Source organism: Belonocnema kinseyi, chromosome 8, assembly GCF_010883055.1.
Source record: "Belonocnema kinseyi isolate 2016_QV_RU_SX_M_011 chromosome 8, B_treatae_v1, whole genome shotgun sequence".
Taxonomy (NCBI): Eukaryota; Metazoa; Arthropoda; class Insecta; order Hymenoptera; family Cynipidae; genus Belonocnema; species Belonocnema kinseyi.
In genome coordinates, this window is record NC_046664.1 from 42945082 (window position 1) to 42951272 (window position 6191).

General features: G+C 32.9%; 1 protein-coding gene across 1 annotated transcript in view; it reads right to left on the minus strand.

The window, feature by feature from the left end:
* LOC117178914 (protein-tyrosine sulfotransferase) overlaps positions 1 to 3112 on the minus strand; it is a 221753-nt gene extending 218641 nt beyond the window's left edge. The window contains exon 1 of the mRNA XM_033370462.1: positions 2968 to 3112. The gene's annotated coding sequence lies outside the window, so the exon portion shown is untranslated. The remainder of the gene's footprint in view (positions 1 to 2967) is intronic.
* Positions 3113 to 6191: the final 3079 nt, after the last annotated feature.

Consider the following 6191-nt stretch of genomic DNA (forward strand, 5'->3'; position numbering starts at 1 on the left):
TAATAATAATAATAATAATAATAGATTAATTTTATGAGAAAAATCCAAGAGATTCATATTAATAAGTACGCAAGCCTCACTTTGAACTAAAAAATTAATCTAGCAGAAAACCTTATTTTTAGGAACTCGTTAGAACAAAAATAATTTTGAGGGGCTTAAAAATAATCGTAAAATTTTGTTGTGCATCTGGAAACTTTCATTCTTTAAAAGAAACGTAAAAAATCAGAAATCTTTAGCATTTAAAATGGAACAATTACAGATTGTCTTACTTTTAATTTTTTGAAGAAATTGTTCAAACTTAAACATTTTTTAGGTCCATTTTGAGTAAAAGAAAATCTCCAAGATGTTAAATCAATTTTTAAGATTTTTGGAAAAGCTTTTTAAAATGATTTTTGTATTAAGAAGTTCTTAAAAGCAACATTTTCTTCTCCAAGATAAACTCATTATTCAAAAAAAGTTATAGATTTTTTAATTCGGCGTTAAAGCGGGCAAAAAACAAACTTTTTCGATTAGTTTCTATTCCTTGTGTGCATTTGCAAATTCAACAAATTTTTTTTTTTCTTATTGGCCAAAACAATTTCCTTCATTTTTTTTAGTTAAAGTTTCCGACAATGAATAATAATAATATATTTAAATAATATAAATTAAGATTTTGTTGGAAAAATATAAACATTTCATGGTTGAAATTCTTAAGATTGAATCATAAGAACGCGCCATTTTTTGGTTATCATCCAAAAGATTTGTTTTCGTTGTGCAAAAGATCTATAAATTGCACAAAAAGAAAAATTCACGATCTTGGAACCAGGAAAATTTTTTTCACGTTAACAAAGTATTTACGCATTTCTTTGATCAAAGTTGAATTGAGAAATTTAAAACACGAGATGCTACCATTTTTACTAAAAAAATGTGTAGTTAACACAGTCCAAAAAACATGTTTTTTGCAAATTAAGGAAACTTATTACTTCAACATAAATTTCATTTTGACTTCTGTATTTCATATTATTTATTATTATTCAATACCAAAAACGGTGCTGAAAAAAATGTAACATGAGTTCTGAAGGCCCTGTTACCATGAGCAAGGGACAATAAAAATTACGTTTGTTTCTGAATTCGGTAAATAGGACATCATTAAAGTACATATTTTTAAATATATTTTTCATGGAACAAAATTATCATGATTAAAAGTTGCAAGTTTTTATTTTATTTTGAAAAGTGAAGATAAGTTTCTCTAAACGAAATACTAGAAGATATTTTTACGAAATTTTAATGATTCAACATAATTGTGCCATTAACCAAATAAAAAATGTTATTTTTTTTATATTTCAACAAATTCTAACTTAATGAAAACTGTTTTTTTTCTTGAAGATAATGTTATATTATTATTTGCAAATACTCAAGCCCTCTGTGGGGGCCAAAATTTATATGAAAAAACACAGGTTATCCTGATCGGATACATCTTACATGTAATTTATATTTTTACGGTTTTATTTCTATTCATACGGTAGCGTTATAAGGGGGGAGAAAGAGTAAACAATCGTAAAAGAAAACGTTACGTAATATACGGGTAGAGGGTTGAGTGGAGTAAAATTACAGGGGATTGGGAAGTTTATTAAAATGAGAGCGAATCGGGAAGGGTTTTTTGGTAAACAATGACCAAGGATACCATGAGGGAGAAGTGTGTAAAAAGGTGGTGACAAGGGAGGAAAAACGTATTATGTATGGGAAAGGTTGGAAATCGAGAGGGATGACAATGATGAATAGAGGTTGTATAGAGAAGCGATGGTAAAAGATGTTGGGAAGAAGAGCAACGAGGAAAACTGGGGGAGGTGGAAATGATGAGGTGTTGTGTGTTTGTTTTGAATAAGGGCTAAAAGAACAGACTATAGAGGGGGTGAGTAATAGAGAGGTATAGGGAAATACACAGTAAAGAAAAATGCGGAGGAGTGGAGAAAGTAGAAATGAGAGATCTTGAGCGTTTATTATGTATGAGGGCAATATTAGATATTAAAAACTAAAGCGGAGAGTAATAGAGAGTCATAGAGAACAACGCAGTGAATGGTACAGGGATAAAGGAAGAGGTGCGACAAATGTGGAAAGGTAGGGAAGGGAAGTGAAAATGAGAATGCTGGGTAGTATATAATGGATAAGAGTTACTTTACACTTATACAGGACAAGGGCAAATAGGGCGACTAGAGGTAGAAAATAATAGAGAGGTTGAGGAAAAGAGACAGTGAATGCTTTAAGGATAAAGGAAGAGGTGCAGTAAATGTGTAAGGGTGGCGAAAGTGGAAACGAGAAGTCTTAGGAGTATATTTTGGATAATGGCTATATATAGGACAAGAGCAAATAGGACAGACTTGAGGGAAAGAGTAAAAGGGAGGTATAGGGAAACACATATTGAATGGTATGGGGATAAAGGAAGAGATGCTATATATAGGATATATATAGGATAAGGAAAAAACAGGACAGACTAGAGGGACAGAGTAAGAGAGAGGTCTAGGTCAAGAAACAGTGAATTGTGTAGAGATAAAGGAAGAAGTCCAGAAAATTTGTAAGTGTTTGAAAGGTGAAAACGAGAAGTCTTTGGAGTATATTATGGATGAGACATATATAATGAAAAATTTGTCATAAGGACAACCGCAGGATTTCGCCGGGAGCGGGTGCTAATCTGAAAAATTGCACCAGCTTCCAGCGAAATCGCGGTAAAATTTCAGCCACAACCACGTCTCACAACCGTGAGGGCAAGGGCAAATAGGACTCACTAAAGACGGAGAGTAATAGAGAGGTATAGGGGAAGACACAGTTAATGGTATAAGGATAAAGGAAGAGGTGTGGATAATTTCGGACAGAGAGAGAGAGAGAGAGTAATAAACAAAGGTTTAAACAATAGTTTTAATGGAATTTCTAAGAGTTTCTAATAGAATCCTGATACGAAGCTTGGCACCATAGAAAATTGGATAAACTTACGCAATCTCGTGTTGTAGTTAAAGGGAAAGGTCGCAATCGATTCCTGAGGGTGGCTGGACCGTTGTTAGTCTAAGGTGTATCCACTAAAGGCGATTGCGTTAATTCGATCCATAATTCATGTTGATTTCAGCACCGCCCCGTTACGGTCTGTAAATTAGTACGACAGTCTATTAACTCCTTGTTATGGCTCTCCAGGGAATATCTGAGTCGGATTAACCACAATATTAAATGTATCAGGAAGGAAATAGTTGAGTGGATGTCTAAACTATGTGAGAAGTTTATGAAGAACTAATTAATTACTAAATTAATTAAATTTCCCAGCCGCTTAAAGCCTAGGGCGTCGAAGCTAATTAAATTACTTTCTTAATCTGGTCTGCATTTTTGTTCATTTTTATCTTCTAGTATTCTCTAATTTCATTTAATTATTCTTTAATTTGTCTAATTGTTCTCTAATTTATCTAATTAGTCACAAATTTATCTAATTAGTCACAAATTTATTTAATTACAAAGGCGATCTACGCAATTGAACTTTTCCAAATTTAGTATTACGAATTACAATTTAAATTTAATGACACTCTGGTTTTTGGTTTTCATATAGCTGTTCTCACTGATGATGCACGACAAACTTTTAAGGACAACTTTTCGAGCCACTTTAGCTAACAGAAATTATCCAACGTCGCAGTATCGCGAGTAAAATGAGATTAGGAACCCAAGCGTAAATTAATTATTTCAAAAATTACTAAGTTTGCAATAATGCAATACAGAGATTAATTTACTCTGTATTTATAGTAATGTATTTATAATGCACAATTTATTTGCTTTATTTTCTTGGTTAATCTCTCTTCTCATCGTTCTAAATGTTCACAATTATCAATATTATAAACGATTTTTATAACCAATACAAAAATGTCTTCCTTAAACAAAATTTCTCTTTCAACAAAAAATGTCTATTTTATGTCTCATTATGCCTGGATTAGAGTACATCATTGTCAAAGACCTTTCTTAGTTTGCAAAATTCATCTATTTGGAATAATGTTCCAGAAGTTAGATCCGCAAACTTGATATTGAAAGAAAAATAAAGTTGTCCTAAATCGATTTTTGGCATAATCGAAAATTATAGACACAATTAAAAAAAAAGTTTATATTGTAACTTATTACTAACGCGAAACAAAAGGTTCATACAAGTCTAGAGTAGATAATATTACATAGAATTTCAATGAGAAACTCTTGATAGAATATTATAAGACTTATCGACGTATAGAGTAGGATAAAACCTTCCCAAATTTTGGAATATAGGATTTAATACAAGTACTGTATCAATAAGATTTGATAGAATTTTAATCTTAATCTATCGACAGAAAAGCATCGCATTTGTCTATGGATATAGTTTGATTGGAATTTCTGAAATTAACTTTTCCCTAAATGTATATAATTTTATTCAATGTCATAGTTTGTCTGAATAAAGAATCTATTACATTTTATAATTTTATATTCTATTTTTATGAAGCGGCAGGAAAAATGTAGCAACACTTTTATTTATTTTTTAAATATTAAGTTTACGCTTCTAACTTCATGGACATTGGTGAATGTAGGTATATCTCAAAGGAGATAGAAACATCAGAAGTTGTACGTAGAGGACCTCCATTTGGAAATGGGATAGACGTGTTCGAGATGGTTATAAAGTTTCATTTGATGCAGAAAATGCATACGTATGAGAGACAGTCACGTGACGAGCAAACAAGCCCCTAGCGAAATTCACTAGCTTCAGTTTGAGGACTGTAGTCGGAAATTCGAAACGACCCCTTTCATGATCACCGGCCCTCAAGAGAACTGAAGGGGTGCTGATTTGCGTTCGTGTATTCGACCAATGTCAATGTTGGGATTGTATGATCTACGATTCTATGGGCTGTTTGCTACTCTTTCAGTCCGGAAATGGAAACTTGTCGGGTCTATTGTCCACCTCAGCAAATGAACCCAGCCGTCAGCGCCTCATTTTATTTTTACAATAACGTTTGAGTTGACAAAAGTTAATTTTGCAATAACCACTTTCCGCAATCACATTGGGAATGATTGTTTTTAAATTTCCAGGCTCACTGTAGATCATCCACACAATATTTTATGATTGAGAAAATTAAAGAGAATACAATAAAAATCTTTTTAGATAGTTGCATCCGAAATTCAATAACTCCTGCCTGCGTAGCAGACGCGAAGTGCCCAATTTCCACACGTTAACGAAGTTATTTGCGCACGCTTGAAGCGTGTGTGAAGTAAATCGGTCAGTTCTTCGCACATGGATTACAATTGCTTTGAAACCTAATTCGACTAAATTTTAGAATCAAACTTCTCAAGCTCAGTCAGTTTAAACAAAATAACGATTAGTTAAAGAAAGTAAAGATACAATTAGAGCAGAAGAAGAGATAAAAATACAAAACGATTTTGAAGGAAAAAGGAAACTACTTTATAAAAAAATGAAAGGAAACAAAAGTACCGAAATTGTCAATATGAGAAATAGTAGGGGGGAAATGGTATATGATGCAGACGGAATACTAGAGGCTTTCAGAGACTATTTTAGGAGACAATTCGGAGATGAAGCTATAGGACACCACAACTGCGATGTTAAACACGATGCGATGGAAAACTCAATTGAAAAAGTCTGTGTCACTGAGGTTAGGGATATAATTAAGAACTTGAAAAACGGTAAGGCTGCCGGAGTAGATGGTATTAACGCTGAAATGCTTTTAAACACGGTGGCGAGTACATACCACAAAGAATTTGCGAATTGATAAATTTATGTTTCGAGATGGGAGACGTTCCAGACGATTGGAAAGAAGCTATTATGGTACCAATATACAAGAGAAAGGGAGATAAAAGCGAGTGCAATAATTACAGAGGGATTAGCTTATTAAGCACCGTAAGTAAAATATATTCAAAAATACTTATTCGTAGGGTAATGAAAATAACAGAAGCAATGATCTGGGAAGTCTAAAGTGGGTTTATGCCAGGAAGGTCATGTACGGATCAAATATTTAGCTTAAGGCAAATAACAGAAAAAAGTTTGAGAGTAGAAAAAAAAGTTTTCTGTCATTTGTTGACCTAGAAAAAGCTTTTGACCAGGTAGATAGAAGTAAACTTTGGGAAGTTCTGAAAGAGTATGGAGTCAATGGATGGATCCTACAAGCTATAAAAATAATATATACAGGTAGCAAAGCGAGTGTAAGAGTGAA